The sequence below is a fragment of the Notechis scutatus genome, chromosome 1 (genome assembly GCF_049901735.1).
Source record: "Notechis scutatus isolate UNSWTSFEM ecotype Mainland chromosome 1, rNotScu1.2, whole genome shotgun sequence".
In the NCBI taxonomy this organism is placed as follows: Eukaryota; Metazoa; Chordata; class Lepidosauria; order Squamata; family Elapidae; genus Notechis; species Notechis scutatus.
In genome coordinates this window covers 223,743,704-223,771,546 of record NC_142009.1, presented here as the reverse complement: position 1 = coordinate 223,771,546, position 27,843 = coordinate 223,743,704, and the positions used below count along the sequence as shown (strand labels likewise).

The window sequence follows — 27,843 nt, the reverse complement described above, 5'->3', positions numbered from 1 at the left end:
TTTCCTCCCCCCCCCCAAACTATTTGGACTGGGTGATAAGGAAGGAGATGATCTATAGATAGATTCGGACAGGAGTGGGGAGAAGAAAGGGTGTTGTTGGAAGCCAGATGGTGCAAGCGGAGGTTTTAAGGGGTGTCTGAAAGAGTGAGGAATGCTGGAGCTGGGGTTTAATGGAGGATTGGGCTGGGAGTTTGGAGAATGGTAGTACCAAAACATCTGGAAGCTGTGTCCGGTTGGGAAAAACGGATGAATCTGAAGGGTTATGCCAGGTTTATAAACCAGCAGAGTAGAGATGTTAATGTGATCTATAACATGTCCACCTCTGCATGAGAACAAACAGGACTTGTTACTTAAGCTTGTCAGAGCAGAACTATTGCCTCTTATGGGAGAGTAGAAGATGGCAAAAGAATTCTGAATTTTGTGTGTCCCTGGTTACAGTATCCTGAATTGGTAATGCTGTTAACCAAGTGCTGATAGGAAACCCAACTGCAACCCCTCTTGGATATCCATTTATTATTATAAAGCAAAATTTGTGTGTGGTTGAGTGCCTGGGGAGGGGAAATCAAATATAACTAATGGAGGATACATTTGCATGAAAAGAGAATTCTTGTTTCTTCAGAGCTCAGCCTGTCTGCTTGGTCCCTGTTACAACCTACTGTATGTGACATCGCTTTGTTTCCATAGTGATACTTTGGGTGGTCCCAAAGGCGAACTGGGATGGGTGGGGGGAAATGACAAAATGAAGTTAAATAGACACTCCCCCCCCAATAATAAATAATCAACTCATCCTGGGAAATAGTCTTGGGAAATGAGAAAAGATAGGGCTTATATGTTTCTAATTGATTGAAAGTCCAGAATTAGTTAAAGAGACTTTAAGACTTTTAACATTTACTATATAGGTCAATTAACTTCAAAGAGATATTGGTGTGTTAAGTTTTTCATACTGATGTTTGTAAGTTAAGTATGGAGATTAAATATCTTGGTGTACTCCTTGTTGCAGTGGGCTGTTACTCTTCCCCTTTAAAAAATGGTCAGAGGGGGGTACGTTTTTAGTGAGCTGATACACATAAATATTTGTAACATTATGGCTGTGTTTATACAACAAACACAGGTCAGTTAAAAAGTAATGGCTGCATTTTTGTGCTTAGCTTTATTTTTGCAAATTTAGACCATTTGGGAAGTTTATTTTTCAGTGTATTGTATCAATCAAAAACACTGGCTAATTCAGTGACTAAGTTAAGTGTGTTAAACGTGGCCTTTTGTGATCATTTGCTGAACGCTTTGGCACAATAACTTGCCTTGGGGCAAGTTAGACATTTATTTTGAATTCACGGCATGCTTGAAATATGAGGGTTGAGCAATTTTGCAAAGGAGTATTTCTATCTTGTTTACAGTTACAGACTAGCAGTTTCTGTGGTTGAAGCCACTGCTCTCGAGAACAGCCAAACTCTGGAAACAAAGAACCAAAATACTTTGAAGCCTTTGTAGGAAAGCTTTTTGCAACCATCTTTCATAAGTGCTGGACTTCATGTCCCATGATCCATAGCCAGCACATCATTGAAAACTCAAGTCAACATATCTGGAAGGTGTGTTGCATAGAACATGAAGCTATGTTTGAAGAAGAGACAAATTTCAAACTTCCTTGGACTCATGGAAATAGTTTTTGATGTATGTCCTTGCATATAGAGAATGACAAAGCCATTTGTCTGTCATTATAGTCCCATGTTAAGGAATTAAAAGGTTCAAGATCTATGATCTCTCCCTTGACATCAGAGATCATGATAAATACATAGCTTTGTAAACGGTGATCTCAGAGTGTTTGGAGATAATGCAGCCTTCTGCTTCTTGCCTGCTGGTCCCTTAACGGGCTAATGAAATTCTTCAGAGTTTAAACCTTCCAGTGTACATGTGGGGCTTCACCCTGGGTTCCAGGAGGAGGGGGAGAATACATGCACAATTGGGATGATTTACATGAAGTGATGTAATTTATCATTGTGGACAAGAGCAAGGGAACAGTCTCATTAGGTCAGAGAGTTCACTGTAGTCAGCATCCTTTCTTAGATAATGGTTAGTTCCAGATGCTTTACTAAGGGAAAGGTGGGAACATTTGAACCACATGGGGTACTGACCAGGAATTCCAGTTCCTTGTGATCACTTCCAGCTTGTTATAATCTAATGGTTCTGGCAGTTCTCAGGAACTTTATTTCTTTCAAAAACAGCATAAAAGATCAGCGGTAGCTTTCTGAGAGGTGTGGGGTTAGACAGAAGAAATTCATCTAATAATCAGATATTAGTTCAAGAGCAGAAGCATCCTTTTCTAATTTAGTACCATTATTTTTATAATTAAATGCATTTTAATAGGGGCTTCTTGGCAGGGCTGAAATATATTTTGAATTCCTTATTGTTAAACTTTTTAAGACTCCTCATCAGAATTTGGGCCAGCTGTTCAATTAAAATAATAATAAAAGGATAAAAATCAATGCCCATTTAAAATACCAGATTGTATGAAATAATTTTTATCATGACTGAATTTTTAAATTATGAAACATTCTTAAATATAGCTTGACCTTAAATCTGAATTTAACAGATAGGTTAAATGTGTAATCAATAATTTCTTACAATTAGATCCTCTTCCTAAATTTTTTGATTTAAAATATCTTCTTCTAATTAAAGCATGAAACATAAAGAAAAAAAATGTCAATCCACTGCAAAAAAGAGCCTATGATTTTGGAAAGTGTTGTGAACTCATTTGAGATGCTAAGAAACTTCTGAGGCACACAATCTAACGAGTCAGCAACATCATTGTGAATTTTCAAAATATGTCAAAATGGCTGTCAAAGAGGAGTACTCATTCACAGATTAACTGTCATGATAGGGGTGGTCAGTCACAAAATGCTCATAAGTATTAAGAAGGGATACAAGAGAAGGACTTGCCCCAAAACTAGAGTACAAGGCAGAAGTGAAGATATTTGATTTTTCAAGTGAACTTTTACATATATGTGGAAAGGCAGCTAAGCAGATAATTCAGTAATTCAAAACAAATGTTATACTCTATGATCAAAGGTTTTGGAATATGAGGATACAGAAAGATTCCATTAGAATGAAAGCCAATAAGCTGTGTTAAAGCAATCAGATAACATATGTTATTTAGGAAATGTGTGATATACAGAATAAAAATGTGATTCAAATTATATTCTTGGTTATTTAAGATGAGATTTAAATCACTGTAAATAAATGATACCTGTTATGCTGAATGCACTTTTCTCTGCTCTGCAGTCCAAAAGAATTGGAGAGCAGTTTTCAAAGAATAAAATTGTCTCTTCCTGCCAACTTGCAAAGGGGGAAAAAGATACAAAAATAGGACAAAAAAAACAACCCACTGCAAAAATTGAAACATTTATATATGCAGCATTATGCTATATATTGCGTTGCTGGATACTTCATCTCGGGTAATTGTAGTACTTTATTTGTTAATAAGTTCCATTTGATAACACTTTTAAAGGCAAAAGTAAATCCCAGAATCTTGAATCTCTACATACAACGTGTTTTTGAATAATTTAAATACAAATTGGAATAATTTAAATTTAAATTAGAATCTATTGATCATATATGATATCTGAAAGCAACTATATGAATGACTTTTGCCTTCTTTCCTGTAGAAGATAATATATGAATGGAATCCAATTTCACCCTTGTCTTACATTAAACAGCAGGAATTAACAATATGGGTAAATGAAACTTTCCAGGTTTGAAATATTCTGAATATACAACATGAATATGTAATCATTTTGAATATTCTTAAGCCGGGAGCAAACATATTATAGTTTACAATTTTGTTTTCCATTTGGGACATATAAGGCATTTGATTTGAAGTGTTTTACCATAGGGTACAAGACAGAGGTGGTATTCAGCAGGTTCTGACCAGTTCTGGAGAACTGGTAGCGGAAATTTTGAGTAGTTTGGAGAACCAGCAAATACCACCCCTGACTGGCCCCGCCCCCATCTATTATCTGCCTCCTGAGTCCCAGCTGATTGGCTGGGTCTTCTTTTGGTGCCCTGCACAGGAGAAGGGAGCTGGAAAGCAGGTTAGTGAGGTGGGGAGGGAATGGGATTTAGCAGTAACCTTCCCCCAGGAGTGGGGAGGGAATGGAGATTTTACAGTATCCTTCCCCTGCCACACCCACCAAACCACGCCCACAGATCTGGTAGTAAAAAATTTTGAATTCCACCACTGGTACAAGAACTCAAAACAACCTGTTGGTTCCCCATTATTTTCTCTGGCATCTAAACATGGAGAGGATGACAGCTTTTATAGAAATGTGCCTACCACCAAATTTACAGAAAAAATGGCCAAGTGGCTGGTCTTCAAAAATTCCCACAGCAAACAATGCAAGAATAGCTACTCAACATATAGTTTTCACATTTATTTCACTCACCATATACTTTTAAACTATGTAAAAGATCTTCCCTAAGTTGTATCCTCGCTAAAAACATTTAACAATGAAATACTATTTTACATAACATTTTTTCTTATTAAAATTATTTCATTCACGGAGTTAGAAGAAAGCATGAACTTCAGGTGACCTAATCTTGACTGATGTTGAGAAAGCAAAGCAGAAAGCAAACCTTACGGTTAGTATTTGGCTGGGAAACTACTACCAGGTTGATTTACTAGGCTGCATAGTAAAACCAAAAACAAACACGACTCTTTAGCAGGCAGCTGTGGCAGACTAGATCCATATTAGGGGCCAAGAAAACAACATTAACATGGCCAAATAGTTACCAGGAATTGAACCCAACTTGAGAGAAACTTAATTTAAAAAAAAAATACCTTGACCTTATAGCATTTTTGAGGATATACAGATAGTCCTTACTAATTGAGCCCAAAATTTCTGTTGTTAAATGAGACATTTGTTAAATGAGTTTTGCATAATTTTACGACCTTCCTTGCCACAGTTGTTAAGTGAATCACTGCAGTTGATAAATTAGTAACTCGGTTGTTAAGTGAATGTGCCTTCCCTGTTGACTTTGCTTGTCAGAAGGTTGCAAGAGGGTGCCACATGACCCCGGGACAATGCAACCGACATAAATATGAGTCAGTTGCCAAGCGTCTGGATCATGGGGATGCTGCAATGGTCATAACTCTGAAAAATGGTCATAAGTCACTTTTTCAGTGCCATCGTAACTTTGAACGGTCATTAAATGAACTGTTTTAAGTGGCTGTCCTAAACACTAACCTGATGTCTTGGGGAATTACACATTTTCCCAATTAGCAAACAAATACCTTTGTCCTCATCATCAGTTGTAGGCTGGATTGATTTCCAGTCTGTATAGTTTAAGGATGATGCAATTTCTGTGTTTAAGTAAATCTCTCATTCCAGTTAAGGGCAGTCATGGCCTGTGAACTTAATGAGAATAATCCCTCTTAATTAGATAACAATGTAAAAGGAAGCAGTCTTGCTCAAGATTTGGCAGTCCTACAGTAAAAATGCGTTTGTGAGTTGGTGAAAGAGTTTGTGAAACTGTTTGGACTGAAAGGAAGAATTAAATGAGTACACAAGATGACTGCTTCATTGTAAATATATTTTTTTTTGAGAAAGAAGAGAAAGCAACTAGTTGGGCAGCTTTTCAAAGCAAACAAAATGGGAAGTCAGAGGAAAGTAAAGTCCTTTCTCCTAAGACTAGCTAGAGGGCACTTCAGTTGAATCTCATCTATGCTGAAAGCCAGTTTCATGCTTCTTCTTTACTTACAGATTTAGGATAGTGGCCTTCTTGAAGGATATTTTCTTTGCCTTGCTTTTGGCAATCCTTTCAAAAGCCCCCAATGAACCCACTTCGAACAGCTTTTGACAGCCAAGCTGAATTTATAGTGTGAAGTATTTGTAGCGATTCTTGGTTCAAGAAACATCTTGACCACCCCAAATAGTAGAGGGAGATGGGTTTACAGACCTTGATTGCAAGATGAAGAAATACCACTTTCTGATGAATCTCAAGAAGGCACCTTAAGGCAGTGGCCCCGAACCTTTTGGCTATCAAGGTTCAGTTCCATGGAGAGAGTTTTTTCCATGGACTGGAGAGAGTATGGTTTCACATGCTTTCTGTATCCCACGGATGGGGCTTTGCTTATTTGCATGACACAGTTTCTGGCATGCTGCGGCCCAGTGCGTGCTCACGAACCAGGGGTTGGTGACACCTGCCTTAGGATCCTCAATAATTTTTCCTTGTTTTATTTCCTTGCACTGGTACCTTTTCTGTTCTGTTCTCTTCTTGGTTAGCTGGATTAACTATTAATTGTAGAGCAACCACAGTAGTTTTCTTGTGCCTTTGTTCTTTTGTCTACTCTCTTCTTTACTTAGGACACTTTCTAACTCTGCTTATCATGTACTCATGGCACTTTTCTCTTCTCTTCCTGTTCCAACTTCTCCATCTGAATTTTTCCAGGAAAGCTTTTTGATTTAGTAATGTCCTTCCTAGGGGGGTCTGGAGGTCACAAGGCCAAGGGAATAATTGACAAGGTCAACAGGCTAAAATGTTGGAGAAAATGTCTGGGGATATTGAGCAGAGTGAGAGAAAGATGTCCAGGAATCTCAAGGGTACTGTCGTTATTATAAGTGGGTGGGGTGAGGATAGTTGTTGGATGAAGTAGAAGCCATCAATGCAATTATTTATTAGGTTCTTAGCTAGGTAGTTAGTTATGTGATCAATATTTTTTGTTGTTTCTACTGATGATAAAAATGAGACTTCCTTCAGATCTTAGATGATTAATGGTAGGGCAACAATCTAATCAATGTATTCACAAAGACTTCTTTACTGTTCACATATGTTTGCTTAACTGTCTTCCTCATCTTGGTACTATCCAAGTTGAGGCCATCTTCCTCAACTTGGTATTATCCAGATACATTGTCTCTGAACTCCTGCTACTCCTGGCGAGAATGACCAAAGGTTGTGCTGCTTGGCACTTGTATGAGCTTTGTTATTCAGCATATCTGGAAGACACAAGGCTAAGAGAAATCGAAGTGATCTGCAGAATGATATCTTCCATCACCAGATCACAATCATCCTGGAATAAAATGATGTGCTGTTGCTGATATGCCTTGGGCCATCAGAGACTTGGGGCAACTTCACGGGTTAAGGTTGGAATAAAAGAAAGGATTGCACAAAAGACAAGGAACCTTTGCCATTCTCTTTCACTTTTCTTCTTTTGCTGCTGAGGTCTGATTTGCTGAAATATATGGAGATTTAATAATGACTTATTTATTTATTTGTATTGCTGCCCATTGAACATGCATGACTCTGGGTGGCTCACATATTTTGAAAACAATTACAAAAAAACTCCAAGCAAAATACAAATGTCAATAAAACAACAACTCCATTCAAACCAAATTAAAAACTACATAGAAGCCAGTTTGGTGCAATGGTGAAGGCATCAGGCTGGAGAATTGAGTTTGAGTCTTGCTTTAGGCACCTACCCCCAAACAAACTAACTAACAAAGAAGACAACCCAAAAACCCTTGACGATTGTTATGATATGTACAGAATAACCCTTGAGTAACAAGGATATGTACGTGGAAATGTTTATGAGAATAGTTATGAATAATTATCCAGCCACACACAGATACACTAAATTGAGTTAAAGTTTACTTTAAGAAATAGCACAGTCCAATAAATGGTCCAGGTCATATACGTTTAACAGTCCAAAGAATATCCAATTACAAAGTCTTCTTACTGGTTGCCTTTGTCATTTACAGTAAACAAAGATATAAAGTATAAGCACAGCATAAATACAACAGAGAACCTTAGATAGCAACAGAATGTCAGAGAGACAGAATGTCAGAGAGAGCAAGCTATGATCTCTAGCTCCCTCTTATGGTAATTTGCAATATAATCAACCAATCGGAATATAGTATAAATCAATACAATGATTTTGTCTTAAAGCTACAAACATACATTGTTGGTTTATATATTGCCAACCCAACTAATTGGTGGACAGATTCCTAACAACTATCATGGATAACACTGAACAAAGCAAACTTCCCCATGTTAAGCCTGGGTAGAAACTTAATTACATTAATTTCCCTCCCACTCATGAAAAGTTTTGAAAGCATACCACATAAAGCCCCAAAGATGTTCCACCAGGATTATTTTATTGAGACAAATGTCCAAATTTACCACTTTAAACTGGTTTAAAGGAGAAGAGAAAACAGGAGGGGGAAATCTAAGAATGGATTATCATATTCTTTTTGGCATGATGATGTCCATTGTTTTTCCTCTATGAGGTCATTCAGCTTTTCTCAACATAGTATCCTTCACATATTTTAGAAAATAACTTCCATCCATTCTTGGCTAGCATGCCCAGTGATCAAAGATGATGCAAATTGTAGTTCAAAACATCTGGTTTACATGGAATGCTGTGCCTCCAGATATGAATTAGCTAGGAAGAGGGGCTGGTGGAAATAGCAGATCATATTGCTTAATGGTAAGTAATGGTTTTCATATAGTTCTTCAAAGTATTTCCATACTGACATGCCAATTGTGGAACTTTTGTGCATTTCTCTGTAAAGTGGCTAGATATATTTTAGATTACAATACATTTCCATCTAATCCAAGTTGCTATCAAGACAGTTTAGTTTTCATAGTTGCCTTTATGGATTGCATATGTCAGGGGATGATTAATTGTAGAAGGCAAGTTGTTTTTCAGAGAGGCTTGATATTGTCATGGGGAATCTAAAGTAAGTTCCCAAATACTATTTAATATCCTGAAGAAAGTTAAAATGTAAGTACACCAAGATACAGCACATATTTGGCCCAAGGACCATGGGTATCTCCTTTAGAAACAACCGCCTCTTCCCATACTGGTGATGTTTCTAGTAATTATGAGATATATCCAGCTAATTGGCTGCTGTAATTGGATACAGATTGAGCCCGTTCATTTTGGAAAGGGGAAAGGAGGAAATCCCTTCTGTGGATTGGCTCTGAGCCTTTGGCTTCTGCCTCATTACAACTTGTTGAGATTGCAGGCAATGAAGGTAAACCTTTGCTCTGTGCTGCTCTTACCTGCTTTTGCTGAAAAGTGTAAATTGGGTGTATACTGTACCTTGATTAGCCATTTAGCTTTCTTTCTGTGTGATAGGAATCTCTGACATCCAGTGTGTTCTTAGACTACCTAAGCAATATTCAGGTGAAATCCTCTTCCATAGCAATACATTGGATCTTTTAAAGAACTCCTCTCTATCAGTTTATTCTAATCTATGTATTAGATTTTTTTTTTAAAAAAAAAATCCTAATCCTCCTCCTCATCTAAAGCAGAATTAAAGGCCCTGGACAGGAAGACAGAAAAATAATGACAATAAATCACGACCTTCATCCATGCAGCAACATTGACAGACTATCTACAAAGGAAAATGGGTGGGTGCATCAAATGGTTGAAGAAGGAAAAAAGGGCATTGAAAGAATATCTGAAAGACCTTGAAGAAGATGCACTGAAGCTAGTATATCAGGAAGGCATACTGAGTACTGGAGAGACCAAACTGGCCTAAAAGAAAGATCAAATGAAGAAGAGAAAGGAGAGGCATGGCAAGACAAAGCATTACATGGCCAGTACATTAAAAAAAAAAAATAGGGAAAGCAAATAGCAACAGGACCTGGCAATGGCTAAGAGCAGGAAACTTGAAGAAAGAGACAGGTGGACTAATTCTGGCTGAACAAGACCAAGCTTTAAGAACAAATGCATACAAAGCCAGAATCAAGAAGCTTTAAGAACAAATCCATAATACCAGAATTGAGAAGACAGCAATGAATGGTGAATGCTGCCTCTGCGAAGAAGCTGAAGAAACAGATCGCCTGGTTGGCTGCTGCAAGATCACCCAGACTCCCTTCAAGCAGCAGCATGACAAAATAGCAACAATGGTTCATTGGAAGATCTGCAAGAAATATCATTTGCCTGTAAGCAAAACTGGGGGGACCATAAAATAGAGAAAGTCATAGAAAATGAAGAAGCCAAATTGCTTCAGGACTTTAAAATTCAAACCGACAGACACCTGACACAAAACACCCCAGATTTAACCACTGTCAATAAGAAACACCAAAAAGTCTGGATAGTGGATGTGACAGTACCTGGAGACTTAGCAGAATAGAAGAGAAAGAACTGGAGAAGATAACAAAATACAAAGACCTACAAATAGAAATAGAATGACTGTGGAAAAGCAAGCAAAGGTAGCATCAGTTGTAATAGGCACATTGGGGGTAATCCCAAAACATCTGGAGCATCACTTGGACACCATCGGCACTGATAAATTCATCATCAGTCAGTTGCAGAAGGCAGCTTTACTCGGAACAGCTTACATCATGCAACAATATCTGTAACACCATCAAACATCTGGATCTGCCAATCCCAGGTCCTTGGAAAGGACCCGATAGGTAGACAAAAATGCCAGATCCAGCCTGAATATCTGGCTGACTTTGTGATGAACCGTCATAATAATAAATAACTCAAGGTGGCAAATGTACCTAATGCTCCTTCCTCTTTCTATTTTCCCCACAACAACAATCCTGTGAAGTGGGTTGGCCCCAAGTCACCCAGTCAGTTTTCCATATGTAAAGCAGGATTAGAACTCCTGGTTTCTAACCTGCTGCCTTAACCACTAGACTAAACAGGCTCTCTAAGTATTACATTTGTTACATTTGTATGTAACGTATAAATTCACCTTCCTTTCTATTTAAATACTTTTATATATAAAATGCAGAAAGTACAGTATACAGATTAGAAGGTATTTTCCCCACGACTGGATTGCATCATACAAGTCACTGGATAAGACTGTTGCTTCCTCCTCCTCCTCCGTGCTCAGTTAATCAACCCTGCATTTTCCTCTTGGTCTGAGAAACAGGCTTTGTTTATAGCACATGCATCTTATAGGATTGGACTGAATTGGCACTGCAGGAGAGGTTTTCCCTCTGTTGAAGAGTCTTGTGGCTTGGCAAACTAATCTAAAGCATGACAAATGGATGCCATTGTTCCCCATTCCTGTTTCCTGTGATTACAGATCCAGCGAATATATTGGATATATATGTACTGGAGACAGACCTGCCTGCTGGCAATCTGTCTTATTTTATCTCTCCTCCTGCTCCTCGCCCCCCCTCCGCTTGTGGGGGAGAAGTGGTCCCTACCTTTATTTGCTCTGATGTCATGGGGTGGCTGGAGCCAGCTCTGGAGGAATCGAGGAAATTGTCCAGAAAGAAAAGTAGATTAATCTCCCTCCGCCCCCAAAATGCCTATTGAAGGGATTGGGTGGAGTGTTGAGGGTAGAATACAAGAATAGAAGCCGGCTTGTGGGTCACAAGAATTATTTTACCTTGCCTGGAAGCAGAGCTAGAGGGGAAAGGTCAGCAGACAGACCCTAATGTACCCACTGTTGAGTTCCTGATTAAAAAGCAACTCACATTTGGCAGTCCTGCAAGACTTGGGCTGCTCTGCTCCGCAATCTCGCTTACTTACTTGCTCAGTCAGTACATGAATGAATCAGCCTGGGTAGAAAAGGACACAACTGGGGAGGGGAGGACTTGGAAGGGCAATCCTCCCAACAAACTGTATATTCAAGATCCAGCATCTTTTCAGAGTTTTTTTTTTTCTAGGCGCTGCTGATTTTTGCATAGAGAACGCAGAGGTCTTTGCTAATGCTTGGCAGGGGAATCGGACAACAGCCCTCCCAGTTAGATCAGCCTTTGCAAGAAATCACATTTTCTTTCCATGCAAATGAGTTACCAAGGAAATGGTGGTCTCTCTCTCTCTCTCTCTTCCCCAGCTCCCCACTACCCAGAACAGGGCTTTGATCAAAACACAGGCTCTGGACTGATTCCCTTTGTTGTCATATCATCAACCCAAGTCACTTTTTCACTGGATCTTTTATGTATATTATAGATACTCTTTATTTGTCAGAAGACTATTCTATCTTTTTTTCCTCCTTGGATCTGCCTCCTTCATTCAATTTGCAGCTTCCTGGTGTTAAAGTGCCTTTTTCCTCCTGCCAAAATCCCACTTCCAAGTTTTTTCTAACGTTTATACATGAGGACATGGAATATCTTCTCACTGGAATGGACAGAGGCTGGCGATTTAATATTTGAAAGTTACAAAAATTATGGAAGGAGGCTGCAGCAGCAGCATCTGGAAAGGTCCTGAGGTCTGCATGTTCAGTGTAGCAGATATCTTTTACATTTAGGGTTTATTGGGATTGAATGTTATCTTTTGATTCTGATAACCCGCCTCCTGATTTTCAGCTGCTTGCCTAAAATTCATCTACTGTGATTGAAGCTTAACTTATGATTGCCAGCAACTTGGAGCTTGATACACTATGGGTGTAGTGCAGGCAATATATTCTCTCTCTTCCTTCTCTCCAATGTAACTTTGGTTTCTTAAATATTTGTGTTGGATCCTCCCCTGCTGTTTGAAGTTCTTTTTAACTTAACATCAGATCTGAAACAGTCCTGATCCTATCCTGGTCTCTAAAATCCTTTAGCTGGCGATTGTGGATTTCTCTTTTTCTTTGTGTCCCTTTCAGTGGTTCTGAAGAAAGCTGGGAGATTTCCAAAGGGAGAATCTGGATACTACAAACAGCATGCTGGGTGTCCACCCTCTTTCTTGTAAGGGGAAAATAGTATCTCTCTGAGCGATAACTACTAGGTTCCCTGTCTGACTGTTGGCTGTCTGACTATAATCCTGTTGTTTAGACAAAGTGTACAAAAGCTCCATTTTGAGCAGACTTGGGGAATGGCTGACCTGGAATAAAATAACACTATGTTGGCAAACTAGAGAAAAGTCCATTACTCTGTAGTTCTAATGAAGGAAAGAAAAGGGTTTTGGTGGGAAGGGATGCCTTATGGCAGAGTGAAGGAACATGGAGCTTGATTTTACCAGGAGCTTGATTTTACCAGGAGGATCTCAAAATCCTTCACTTTTTGTCCCAGCACCAATCTAAGACACGCTGTGCTAGAAATGCTTGGTCTGACTGAGTCCTTTACCCAGGGGTAGGATTCTACCTGGTTGGACCGGTTCTATAGAACCTGTTGTTACAATTCTGCACAGTTCAGAGAACCGGCAAATTGTGCCACTGGCTGGGCCTGCCCCTCCCCTCCCTGCCCACTCACTACTTACCTGGCATACGCGCCATCCAACTTGCCTGCGTTATGCCTTCACCTAATTTTTGGTAAGTTGCTATTTTCTCTTTTTTTTTTTCCCACCGACCATCAGTTGTTTGGACTATCAGCTGTGCCTGGCGATTTAGATTAGCTAGAAAGCAGGAAATCATTGGATTTCTTGCTTTCTAGCTAATCTAAAAGCAGAGCTGAACCTTCCTTAGGACTGAAGCTTCTATTTTTCAGTACAGACTCAGGTAGCAGATTGCAGAAAGATAGATGTCTGAGTGAATCTGTGATTCTGTGAGCAACTCTATCTGCCTGCCTGCTTTGCCTGATTTTGGGTAAAAGTTGCTCTTTTTAAATAAAAAAATCAATATTTACATAAATATTTACAATATTTACATACAAGCCATGCCCAGCCAGTCACGTGACCACCAAGCCATGCCCACCCAGTCACATAACCACCAAGCCACACCCACAAATTAGGCCATGCCCAAAGAACTGGTTGTTAAGAAATTTGAATCCCACCTCTGCCTTTACCCATCTTAAAGGTAGACCAACAGGTAAAAAAAAACCTGAATAATCAAGGCAAAAATTACATAGCAATTCCCTTTTTATTTATTAATAACACTTCCAAAGTGCAAATAGCCCGATTCTTCAGCCAAATCTTAGATTCAGTGGAAGTCTCATCTTATACTCAAGCTAAACCCCAATAGTTTCACTCATTAGCTATATCTGCACAACGCACTAGATGAGGGTAAAATGGAAATGAATAGCTTATGGCTCAGTGACTTGTTGGAGCCCAGCCATTATCTTAATATGTTGTTTAAACTAAGCCATTGCATGGTTGGCAAAAAAGACGGAACCTACAGAGATTACTAAACTAAGTTCTTTGATTAGAGAAAAGACAATATCTACATTTATGGCTGACTGGGAAACCCTTTTAGACTTCTTCATGAAACAGAAAAAAAAATGCACTGATTTCTTGTGGTTTTGATGATCGGAAAACAAAATGCATAGTAGAAAAAAATGAGCTTTTTTTTTTTTACAAAGGGATAACTTTGTAAACATACTTAGATTTGCTGCAAAGGCAATCAGAAGCTTCTTTTTTCTGCTGCTTTTTATTCTTTTCTGGATTTTGGGTTTTTCTTTCTTTCTTTCTTTCTTTCTTTCTTTCTTTCTTTCTTTCTTTCTTTCTTTCTTTCTTTCTTTCTTTCTTTCTTTCTTTCTTATTAGTTTGTGTTAGTTATTATGTTCTTTTAAAGTGTGTTATGTGAACATAGCAACTGAAGTTAGAAAACCTGTTTCAGTGTGCTGTGTGTGACCCAGCCAGTTGTTAGAATTGTCTTTGGCCTTTTCACATTCCAGTATGTTATGAGTTCACAAGTCACTATAGTGATAACACACTCTGGTAGACTGATGGATTAAAATATTAATGCATGAAATTAGATTGCCATTTCTTTGTTTTTGTTTTGAGACAAAACAAATTTCTTTTGCGATAAGAAATGTTATTGGTGTAATCAATGTAAACAGTTGCTCTACAATACCCAAAATTCTCAAGTAGACAGCATTATTTGGAGAGTGTGGACCTTCTGACTGATTAACTGTCTGCTCTTGGATGTCACCCATGTTCCTCATTGGGGATATGTATGTGTGAGTATGTGTGTGTGGTCTCTCTCTTTATAGGCTTTAAAACTGACAGTTCTCCATCACTCTTAGTGTTTCATCAGATGGAAGAGTCATAGAGGGAGTGTAGAGATTAAGATATGGAACTGAGACTTGAGACTCCAGATCAAATATCTCTGTTGACATTAATATTAAGTTTAGACTCCATTATCAGTGTTTGAAAATTTTGCACCACTCTGTGCCTGTTAGATACGTTTATGCATTCTTCTCCTTTAGTAGAAAATCTTTAGTTCCCTCTAGTGTCCTATTTTTAACACTTTGACTTATTATATTTTTTTAAAAATCAGAACAAAAGCATTTTCCATAGGGAGGATTCGTTATAATCAATTCCAAAATCTTATTTCAAATATATCTTGGTCTGTTTGCAGCTTTCTACAATCAAAGTGTTAATCAACCTTTTGCTGTTTATTTTTTTAAAAAATTAAACGCTTAAGCTTGTAGTTATTTTTTTTTCTTTAATTAAGGAAGGCATCTGATGTTTTCAGACTTATTGCTCCAAAACTCCTAATAGTTGAAAAGCAGTTTACAACTATTTTCCAAATTTGATTAGAAAAGGAAATATGCAGATGTACTAATTTTTTCAAGGGTTTGAGAATGGTTTGAGCAAGATGGCTTTGATGGCTGTTTCTTCATCTCCTGATGTTAAAAATCTTCCAGAGACTGTTCTCTGTCTTACAGTCTCTTTGAGAAGTCCAACTATCTGGAACTCTTGTGGTTGATCTCTGGCCCTCTTTTTTTTTTTCCAGAGAGATTCCAAGAATTTGTCTACTTGCCAACTCTTTGTTCTTTGTCATGCACATTGGCTCTTCTTTTCACGGATTCATCTTCAGTGTACAATTTCTTTGTCTGGAAGTTATCTTGTTTCTGCTTGTAAAAAGTTCTTGACTATTGTATTTAAAAAATTCCTGCTTAGTCTGCTTGGATTCACTTAGTCGACATTTTTCAATGTTTTTTCCCCTCTGTGTAAATTTATATATATATAAACACACACACAAACACGCACGCACACACACACACACACACTTTCACAGCTAGTTTTGAATGCTGCCCAGGGTCCATTAGTATTTGGTGGATAATAATTTAAAAAAATTAGATGAATAAAAATAATAGTAAATGTTTGTGAATGAGCTTCACCAATTTGGATTCAATGGGCAACTTGTACTTGTGGGATTTCTGGCCAACCCTCACATTGACATTCTTCACAGGTTTGAAAAACAAAAAATAGCTGAAATAAGATCATAAACACACTTGTATTTTCACTTAGTGGAAGGCTGTCTATCTCCCAGCCCGCGGGCTGGATGCATCACGTGCTGGCCACGCCCGCGCCCGATTTAGCGAAGGGGGAAAAAAGTCACTGCCATGACAACGTGAGTTTGACACACCTGACTTAGTGACTGCCTCACTTAATAACTGAGGTGCCAGTCCCAATTATGGTTGCTAAATGAGAGCCACCTGCATTTTTTTATTTAAAACATTTATACTGCTTTCCAGTAAAAAATGTCTTGAGGAAATGGCAATAAAATTCAGAGAAAACAGTTGGTTAAAATTTATCAACTATGTAAGATAAAGTACATGGTAAAACAGCAAAATGGTAATAGAGTAAACGGAAGAAGGGAGATTAACATATCAAAGTACCATTAACTTATTATTAAATGCCTGAGGGATACAATGTCTTTCTCTGGTCCTGGTGCCAAAAATACAATGAAATTAATGCCAGACATACATACCTAAGTGGTGGCATTCAAGAGTTTTAGAGCCATCATTGAAAAGATATACATCTGGATAGTATTTGTTGCCCCTACGAAAGGATACCCTGTACAGGCTCTTTAAGGGTGATCTTAGACCAGTGTCAAGTTCAAGGCCTGTGGGCCAGATTTGACCTATGGGTGCTTAAATCTGGCCCACAGTGCTGGCCTGGAAATAAGAAAGAACCAGCTTGCGGTGCCTCTGGTGGCTAAAACAGACCGTGTGTGCCCCCGGGCCTCGTTTTCACCCTCCATGGCCTCCTGCCAGCTGAAAACAAGCCAAAAATCAGGCCCAAAACACGGGCCCAAAATGGCCTGAAAAATGGGCCAAAAATATCCTGAAAAACAGGCCAAAATGGGCCCAAAATGGCTGGAAGAGAGGCCAAAACAGCCAAAAAGGGGGTCCAAAGCAGCTCAAAAATGGACCAATAACAGCCAAAAAATGGGCCACGCCAGCCCCCTGCCTCCCCTGTCCCCCATCCCACAGATAAGAACTACAATGCTGATCTGGTCCTTGAACAAATCCAGTTTGACACCCCAGTTTTAGACTGCAGGGTGCTTGATGCTTTCAGAGCTTGGTTTTCTTGCAGATGTTTTATTACCCAACTAAGTAACATCATCAGTGCTAGATGTTTGCAAACTCCACTCCCTTTTAGCACTGGTAATATTACCTAGTCAGGTAAATGAAACGTCTGAAAGAAAACATGTAATCTCAAAGAGCACCAGGAACCTCACAGTTCAACCCTGAGCTACAAATATCGTCTTCCATTGATGATTTTAGAATAAGGACAAGAAGGTATGAACAATAGAGATTCTAAGCCATGAGGACATTCATAGGGGTGGGAGGTCTTGAACTATTTTTTAAAAGGGGGAGGTGGAGAAGAGATGGAAATGATAAAATACAATATACATATGCAAGTTGCATCCCCATGGCAAACCTCCTAAAGCAGATACAATTTGTTTTTCCCGTGAATTACATGACATTGTAAGGTAACCTGAGCACTGCTCAGCAAAGATGCTAATCTAATTGGCATTTGAGTCATCAGGAGGGAAGATTTAGTTTTACACTGGCAACTCCATTTTTGGAAAAGACCCAGATTAATTTTCCTTCATCTGTTAGTCCTGGATCCTGGATTTACTTATGCCTGGCTGGCCCTTATAATCTCACTGAGGGACAGGAGACAGGGAAAAGGGGGATTTTTTTCCACCATAGTCTTCTTGGAGCCAATAAGAGCCAAGCAAGATTGGGGAGCATGGCCTGAAGGCTTCCTTGCCAACTCAACTTGCAAACAGCTGGATGTCTTTGGAACACGAGTCAGGGAAGCTGACAGAGGTCCGATCACCTTTAATTCCGCACAGATGGCCTCCTTTTTCCATACCAACCATCAATTATAAAATGATCTAATCTAAGTATATGTAAGATTCAGGCCTGTGGCCTAACCCTTTACTCAAACCAAAACTGCTGCCTTCTTCATCCTTGATGTATGGTGTGAGACTCAAGTCAGGGTCTTGATCCAAAATGTTGGAAAGAAAGAGAGAAAGGAAGGAAGTCTGGATCTCTTCAATCTTTCTTCTCTCCTATCATTCCCCAGCAGAATTTCCAGTTGCAATTTTTATCATCTTCTCTGCTCACCTTATAATAAGAGATATTTTGAACAGGATTTAGAGGTTTTAGTTACTTTGGAAAACTCTATTCTTGCCTCCTTGTGGTTTATTTTGAAAATGGGAGAAAGGACCTGTTTCAGTGGCTGTTGCCTATGTCTAAGCATAACTGTGGGAATGGCTTCCTTGCTGCACTGCTGATGTCCAGTTAGCTTCCACGTGAAGCTCTCCATATATGTAATATAACGGCTCCTATTATCCCTTTAAAGGACATGGTGGTCTGAGGTTAGCAGAAGCCAAGATGCAACTAATCCGGAGGCCACCAAGTTGGAAAAGGTTTGTCTAGACTTTCTGAAAAAAATATTGGAGCAATTTCCAGTACCAAGACTCTCATCTCTCAGAGAACTGAGAGAATCATCCTTTCATAACAGATCCCTGAAACTGAGACTTCTCATGCTATGGTAGATATGAATGTTCTGGTCTCCATCCTTTCTTTGCCAAGATAATTTTATTTATATGCCAGATGTGACACACATGATGATTAGTTCTCTAGCATGTGCCAATAGCATGATTATATAGAGCAGAATATACTGTGAGGAAGCCCTCCTAAGGACTACCACCTTGATGTGATTGAACAAAGCATTCCTTGTCTTACATATAAATTAGAACCTAATTTAGAAAGCATGAACCAAGGAAAATCTAAAATTGTCAAACTGAAAATGCAGGGTACTAAATTACATGTTTTAAAATAGGTGAATTTAGATGGATGGAAATGGTTAGGTCAGATAGCTAAATGATATACAGATCATTTAAGAAAATAATGATATTTAAAAGAAGACTTGATTGCATGATGTTCCAATGTGTATGGTATGTTTCAATGTGGGTGGGTAGATGGATGGGAAGAGAGGGTGAACCTATTTTCCAAAGCACCAAAAGCAAGACAAGAAACAATGAATGGGTGGAAACTGATCAAGGAGAGAAACAGCTTAAAACTAAGGAGAAATTTCCTAATGGTGAGAGTAATTAACCAATGGAAAAACTTGCCTTCAAAAGTTGTGGGTGCTCCATCACTGAAGGTTCTTAATAAGAGACTGGACAGCCATTTGTCTGAAATGGTACAGGATCTCCTGTTTGAGCAGGGATTTAGACTAGAACAGGGGTCTCCAACCTTGGCCACTTTAAGCCTGGCAGACTTTAGCTCCCAGAATTCCCCAGCCAGCTTTGCTGGCTGGAGAATTCTGGGAGTTGAAGTCCTCCAGGCTTAAAGTGGCCAAGGTTGGAGACCCCAGGACTAGAAGACCTCCAAGATCCCTTCCAACTCTTTGGTTCTGTTGTGTAGACATAATCAACAGGTAAAATAAATCTGTTTGCTGTGCTGGAGGGTATAGTGAGTGGGATAGTGCTTGCAGTACTGGGCTAGAGAATTTGTATTTAAATTTACAAATGGTGAGAGTTACCTCTCACACCGATAGGAATGGCAGCTGTCAAAATAGTGGAGAGAAGACAACTGCCTTTCCTTTAGAAAAGAGCTCCAGGCCTTTACACAGATAACATGAGGACAATGGAAAAGACTACACTAATAGCCTACATATAGATGTTTTGTTTGGAAGTGGGGAACTTATTGAGATTCTTGGTTTGCAACTTTAACCTGCTTCCTACTATTAATTGGAGCAGGTAGAATCTTGTTCTTTAGATTAATGGTTTCCAGTCCAGACCCCAAGGATGGGACTCTGACACTTCTGAGTAATTGCCCTGAGAGCCCACAACCAGACCTAATCATAGAGGAAATAGAGATTGGCCTTAAAGGGTGGGAGGAAGACCCATTACCAAGGCAACAGTCCAATAAATAGGGCTTGAGCCCAGACTAAGAAACTAACCTGAGGAGCTAAAACAAGCCCTTCCCTAGTTCAAGATAAATTGAGGGAGAGGGAAGCACATTCAGACAGATTCTGTTCCTGTAGATCAGGGGTGTCAAACTCAATTTCATTAAAGGTCACATCAGGGTTGTGTTTGACCCTGGGGAGGGGGCCAGGGTGAATGTGGCTAGTTCAATGTCACTTGTGTCAGGGGCACCTGTGGTGGCCTGAGTGTCTGCCAGCGAAAATGGGCTCCCTAGCTCTGTTTTCAGCTGCATTGGCCTCCTGGGAAAATGGAGCTCAGGAGGGTGGTCCTCCCAAGCTCCGTTTTTGCTGGCAGAGGCAATCCAGGCTGGTCCTTAGCTGTTTCCAGGGTGACCCTGTGGGCTGGATCTAAGCCCCCTTCAGGCCGGATCTGGCCACGGGGCCTTGAGTTTAACATCCCTGCTGTCGATGTTACAGTAAAAGTAGTCCTAATCCATATGGCATTAGTTTTTTAGTCTGCTGTACCTTGCAGAATTGAGATGACTTGGCTCTAAAAATACAAACTAGTGAATTTCACAATTTGTGGAAATTTGATTTTTCTCTGTTTCTTAATTGACAAATATAAAAGAAAACAGAAGAGTCACCAACACACAATCTACTTTCTCTGGGAATAATTCCTTCCGCTTAGCCTCAATTTGCACTTTCCTTTTTTCACTGTAATAACAATCCTTGATAGTTACACTGAAGTTTCCCCTCTCATGAATTCTTCTGCAAGTGTCAAGAATCATGGAAGGAAAATGTAGAATCATAGCTTATTAAATCATTTGGAGTTTCTGTAAAATTGTTTCCACGAGGCATTGTGATCTTACATTGACTGTGTCTGCACAACACATATGTATCTAACTTAGTTCTGTTCTGGGCAATAGAAGAACATTTTCAGCAATAAAACTCTCACATGTTTAGCATGTTGTAATACAAGAGACTAAATTATGGTTGAGTAGCTTTTGAACACAGCCATTAAAAGCTTCACCTGGAAAATATCTAGGTTAGAGAAACCAACCAAGCAGCAGTGGGATATGGAATTCTTTGTCTTGACAACACAATCGATAGTGGTTTCCAGTGAACCAATGATTATTAATCCATTTTATTCTCATATTCTGTTTGCCCATCTTCTAACCTGACATCTCTTTTGGAAATGCAGTGCAAAAAGATGAAAAAAGATCAGGGGAAAAGATAAGTAGCAAAAACTGTGGCTGTTTCTAATTTTAAATTTAAGGATTTTTGCTGATGGGCATATTAAAGTGCTTATCTGTCAGTTCCTAAGATAGAAGAGAAATATGCTGGTATAAACTGGGTTTATTGTGATGAAAGAAGTAAGACAAATGCTTTGGTGCTGTCTGAGCTTGCTTGCAGATGTTTCATCAGAGTTAGTGAATGTGGGCTTTGCCATATCTTGCCCTACCAGTGTTTGTGAGGGTGTGGGTTTTTTCCTCAATAGTTCCTTGATTAGGGTATTATTTTCTGTTTGATTGTTTCTCTGGTGTTAATTTCTGCTTATCTGGGTGTAGGCTTCTGGAGAGGATGAGTTCTGGTCTTTTTGATTCCTTCTTAGCTTTTTTATTGCCTCTTTTGAATAGTGTGTAAATGTGGTTTATCTCCATATGTCTATTGACGGCTGGTTTATCTGAATGCCAGACTCCCTGGAATTTCCTAACATTTTTGGATTTAGCTCATAGTTTCCCAACTGAAGCTATGGTTGAGTCTATGTATTGTGAGGTCAAGGAGTTTTCACTGTGCTTTCCTTCTGACTGCTGGTTGGTGTTTGTGGCTGCTCTCTGCCAATCTTCTGCCAGAAATGTAGAGACTGTTACAGTTCTTGTGTGTTGTAGATGGCAAACCTACATGTGCTTCAGGCAACTCTTCTTTTGTGCTTGTGGTTTCTCAATGGGCCAGTTTCTGAACATGGATCTAGCATTCTTCTAAAAGAATGCAAAAGTAGCATTATAAGGAGCCAACCTACGAAATTATGATCAGACATTATGTCATAGATACCTCTCTGAAAGCCAGGGAACCAGTCTCCCCAGCAACCATGTTGAGTAGCTGCTGGGAATCAATGTAGAAAGGATATTCTCCCCTCCCCTCCATCCTAGAATGGCCAGGAGCAGCTGGGCAGATTCCAACTGTTGACCATGATAGCAACCACATTGCTAGTGAAACATGCCAGAGAGTATTCAGGACTAGAATTGCATAAGGAAAAGAGGGGGAAAGTAAATCACTCCTTTAAAACTGGAGCAGCTCAAGATGACTTAAAGATGACTGTGTCCCTGTGGGTTGGGGATGAAATGAAGGGGATGAGATGAAAGTAATAATGTGAGGAGGTGGCAGAAAAATACAGTGACCGGGGTGCAAGTGGGCTTCCTGTGCAGTTGATTGGCCAGTAGAAGAACAGACTGCTGGACTGGATGGGCCAGGGGTCCAATCCAGCAGGACACTGCTTATGTTGCTTTATATGTTTGCAAGGAGGGGGGAGGGCACAGAAGACCCCTAAGACTCCTCTACTCTTCAGATTTGAATTGGGAGGCCAAATCTGTGTCCTGTACAATAGCAATAGCACTTAGACTTGTATACTGCTTTATAGTGCTTTACAAATTACAGCCCTCTCTAAGCGGTTTTACAGAGTCAGCCTATTGCCCCCAACAATCTGGGTCCTCATTTTACCCACCTTGGAAGGATGGAAGGTTGAGGCAACCTTGAGCCTGGTGGGATTTGAACTGCCAAATTGCAGGCAGCCAGTAGTCAGCAGAAGTAGCCTGCAGTACTGCACTCGAACCACTGCACCACCAAGGCTTTATAGACAATGAAGATTGGCTCACTGCTGCATTTTTTTTTTAAAAAAAAGGAACACAGGATATGACATCAATTTCCGTAATGTCATATTGAAATGGCATTACCTTAGGCCAGTGGTCCCTAACCTTTTGGCCACTACGGACTGGTTCCTTGGAAAGGGGTTTCTCTGTGGACCGGAGGGGGTGTGGTTTTGTGTGCTGCTTGCCCCACAGATGTGGCTTTGCTTGTTTGCACAGCCTGGTTTCTGGCATTCTGTGGAGGGGAGAAGTCGGGGACTTGTCTTAGGTGGTATAAGAAACTACAATAAACAGTGGCAGTGGCTGCTGGAAGAGGAGTGTGTGTGTGTGTGTGTGGGGGGAGAAGCACAAGCTAGTGGAATTGGAGGGGGAATGAGGTTGCAGCCCAGGACCTAGACATAGGGTTGATCAGGCTGACAAAGCTTCATTCTTCATGTTCAAATTAAATAAACAGCCTTCTCCCCTGCTCTATTCAACTTTCCCTGGGGGTTAATAGGATGAGAAATAGTAGAAGCTCGGGGAGGGGAAGGAACAGAGGTCATCTCTGCCTAGGAAATTTAGGATCAAGTAAACTTTTTAACAGGCATGCTTGGCTTGGCTTGGCTGGGCTTGTATGGGAAAGTTGCTACTCCTTCAGCTTTCCTTAGCTTAGAGGCTTTAGCACGGCTTGAATAATAAAAAGGAAGTTAGCTTTTATGGTAGATTTCCTTTATCATGTGTCATAATCCAAGAGCTCATTGAAATGCACTATTTAACACGTTTCAATCTTGCATCTTAAGAATGATCAAAAGGAAAAGTGGAAGAATGTTTGTTTTGTGCTCTTTCAAGACCCCCTTTTGGAATGATGTCATCTATGTTACTTACTGATCATGAATCTGAAATGCAGAGTGCTGCTGGGGAGGGGGACATAATGAAGGCACCAAACCATGAGTAAACTAAAAGGGCAGTATTTGGCCATCCCACTGTAGACTTAGAAGCGAAACAGGGCAAAGTCTTGGTTAATATTTGGAAGATCACCAAGAAAATTCAGGGCAGCGATCCAGATTGGCAATTGCAAATCAACTTCCATCACATTAACAAGAAAACTGCATGATTGAGTCTAGCTTGACTTTAAAGGGCATCTTTTAATGGAGAGTAAATACCAGGAGTGATTCTTTTACCTAAAGCAACTTAGATGACTTAGATCAGGGGTCTCCAACCTTGGCGACTTTAAGCCTGGAGGACTTCAACTCCCAGAATTCCCCAGCCAGCTTTGCTGGCTGGTGAATTCTGGGAGTTGAAGTCCACCAGGCTTAAAGTCGCCAAGGTTGGAGATCCCTGACTTAGATGACAACATAGCATCGTTAATCTGTGGCCTTCTTTAGTTGAGGCTACCATTCATATTTCCATGGATGGTCCCTTTGCAAAGCCTCAGGGCTCATTCGTGTAACATCAAAGGACAGCAAGAACATTTATGTCAATGGAGCAATGGAGGCTGAAAAGTCTTTTCTGCTGGACAGAGTAGCTTAGCTATCCAAAACCAGATGAAGATGTGAAAGAAATAGACTGGCAATAAATAGCAATTGGACTAATAGTACTATTTCAGTCCCAATCCTTTGGGGGTGGGGGAGGGGGGAGGGCAGGGGGGTAGCAGCCAGAATGCAGAATTGATTTACTTCCCAACTATCTAATCCTGAAAGGGGATAGGTCTCCTTGCCACTTGAGAGGAAGCAGCCCCACCCCTCTCTCTGTGTTGGACAGAGAATGGTTGTGACCTTTTTACTGTAGGAAGGATAGAAAAAAAAAGAGAATGAATGGTGAATGATGTCATTAAATGTGGAATTTGCAAGGCCATCATATTCCGTTCCATTGCTTGGCTGCAAAGTCTTAATTCCTGAGGTGCTTTATAATGAAATTTGGTCTTCATTTTCACATCACCAATGAGGAGATTATCTTCTGAACCTTATTTTTCATTTTCCCATTTTTTAAAAAAACAATTCTTTTTTTTTTTTCCTCGCAAGACATGCCAATTCACTTATAAAAATAATTCCAGTAGTAGGAAGGTAATTCCTCTCTGGGCCCCATCTCTCTCAACCTCTGCAGTAATTCCTCTATAATTTAATGACTTACCAAGGCTTGTCTTTAAACAGCGAGTAAGCCGCTGGCTCCTCCTGACCACAAGTGGTTGTATGTGGTATGTTCAATCTAGTTAACATGAATTATGAATTTTGAACTCTGCTGCCTTAAAGCTATAGTTTTAGTTAGTTATCAGTTTAGTTATCAGTCTTCATTCTTGGGCATTTTGGGGGGGATAAATGAAGCCACAATCAAGCATACAAAGAGCACAGTGAGCTAGGCTAAATAAACAGCGAGTAATTCACAAGCTAGTGTATTATATTTAGTTTTTGTCCCAGAAATGGGAACTTGTCCCTTACCACACTAAGTTTCCTACATCTGTAGAATGATTCTGGGAATTCAGTCAGGCAGACATGCATGTGATATACATCAAATAGGGATGTTCCTCCAAGTGTAACTTCCTTCATATTACTCTGACTACAACTCCCAAAATTTTCCAGCTAGCACAGTCTCGACTGAGAATTTAGTAGTGTTGACCCATGTACTAGATAAAGACAGCTTTAGAAGGATGTGCAATCCAATTAGAAGTCTGTTTATTTATGCAGATCCTTTGCTCTGGTATGTGGTTCATATGTCATCCTCCTCATCATCATCATCATCATCATCATCATCATCTTTTAATGACCCCAGGTGGAGTCTGGGCAACTGAATGGAACTGAGTGTTTACTGGACAGATACCCTTCCTGTCACCAATGCAGAGTTGTATTCAGCTAGATATATTCTCAATGTGCCCAGAGAGAGAAATATCTGCCTATACCTAGGATTGAACTCACAGCAGAAGTGGTATTCAGCAGGTTCTGACCAGTTCTGGAGAACCGGTAGCGGAAATTTTGAGTACTTCAGAGAACCAGCAAATGCCACCTCTGACTGGAGATTTTACAGTATCCTTTACCCTGCCATGCCCACCAAGCCACGCCCACAGAACCGGTAGTAGACAAATTTGAATCCCACCACTGACTCACAGCCTTTTGATTCTGAGGCAAGTGCTCCACCTCTCAGCCACCGCACCACTCTATGCAGTTCATAGGTAAATAGGTACAAATAGTTGACTAGCAGATGAATACCGCTAACAGAAAGTCAGTGCAGCTTTTTTTTTCTTTTTTCTTTTTATTTACCCATGCAAGAAATTGTCAGATGAACTAATCTTCAAAATATTTTTTTATTTCAAATTTTATTTTTGGAGTAACTGAAGTTATAGGCCCATTTCCCCAATTCAACAAGGTAACGCTTTTAAGAGTTTTGCCTGGCCTCCTTATTACCATATTAAATAATACTATAATGCAAAATATGCAAATTAAGACAAAAAAGTGAACATTTATGAATAAATAATAATAATAATAATAATAATAATAATAATAATAATAATAATAATAATAATAATAATAATAATAATAATACTTTATTTGCGGTCACAGACCAAAACACAAGTACAACAAAAGAAGAACATGGGAAAATTAATCATGAACAATTGGTCACCAAAAACTTGACTAAGGGGAATTACAGCGTTCTCCTCTGATGGTTACAGCTCTTTAAAAAAAAATGGAAATCTGAGAAGTGATGTATGAGGAGCCATCCCCTAGACAATGTAAGAACAAATTACTAACATTGGGTCTAGAAGGGTCTGTTTCAAGGAGAGACAGTAACTTAGATCTGCCTGCGTTATACATAGGGCAATATAAAAGGACATGCTCCACAGTTTCAACCTCAGCTCTCTCGCAGGGGCATAGCCGCTCGTTAATCGGGAGCCTCCTAAATCGCCCATCCAGTAGTGCTGAGGGCAAGACATTAAAGCGAGCTAGGGAGAAAGCTCTTCTATACTTGGGAATGGATGGAGTGTAAAAATAGGAAGCCATCCTCAGTCTATAATTATTAAATTGGCTGAAGATCAGAGGGGAGCAAGTTTTGTTGGCTTTGGCTCGTACATATTGCAAGTCAATGTCCACAAGCCATTGGACTACCCTAAATTGGGCGTCCTTAAGGCCATAATCTCCCAGGGCATCCCCCGTAAAACCTAGCAGGTGTAATTTCTTCATCAGTTCCCTCTCCCAATGAGAAATATGAGAGTCGGCAAACGCCAGGGAGAGGTAGCTACCAGGAACTGCCAGAAAGAGCACCCGAAACCACCATTTAAAGGTGTTAATCCACGCTATACATTCGACTGATTGAGTGCCCAGTTCCAGGTACATCAGAGCAAAACCAACACAAGGAGGAAGACCCAGAAGTTTTCTAAGAAAGACAGCCTGGGTTCTTTCAATACGATCTTTGAAGCCTCGTATCCATATGGGAATTCTGTAAAGAGTTTGAGCCAAAGTTTTGGCTTTGTAAATACGCAGAGCAGAAGGAATAAACTGGCCTCCTTGGGTATAAAAAAATCTTAAAATCTGCTGGTGACTACAGGAGGCCGAATTTAGCACCTGGGTTCAATGTCTAGTCCAAGCACTGGTGTTCTGAAATTGAATACCTAAATACTTAAAATGGAAAACCTGCTTAACAGCATTACCATTGATAGCCCAGTTATACAATTTCTGGGCTCTAGAGAACACCAATACTTTGGATTTGTCATAATTAATGGACAAGTGGTTCTCAGCACAGTAAGACCCAAATGCAGAAAGTAATCTTTTCAGACCTGGCCTTGACAATGAAACAAGGGCCGCATCATCAGCATAAAGGAGAAGCTCTTCGTAGTTGACAGCTTTGGAGCGTGGGACTCAATACGTCCAGTGTGAAAGGCCAAGTCAGATAAGAATAAATTAAACAAAAGAGGAGCCAGAACACAAGCCTGCCTTACTCTGTTCTTAATCGGGATAGGATTTGAAAGTTCTCCCTGCAAACCACAACTGACCTGACTAGAGGTCTGGTTGT

The 27,843-nt window shown here is 39.8% G+C and overlaps 1 protein-coding gene across 12 annotated transcripts in view; it reads left to right on the top strand.

Moving 5' to 3' along the window:
* Positions 1-27,843, top strand: part of TNS1 (tensin 1) — a 374,426-nt gene that overhangs the window by 89,546 nt on the left and 257,037 nt on the right. The gene's annotated exons all lie outside the window — the stretch shown is intronic.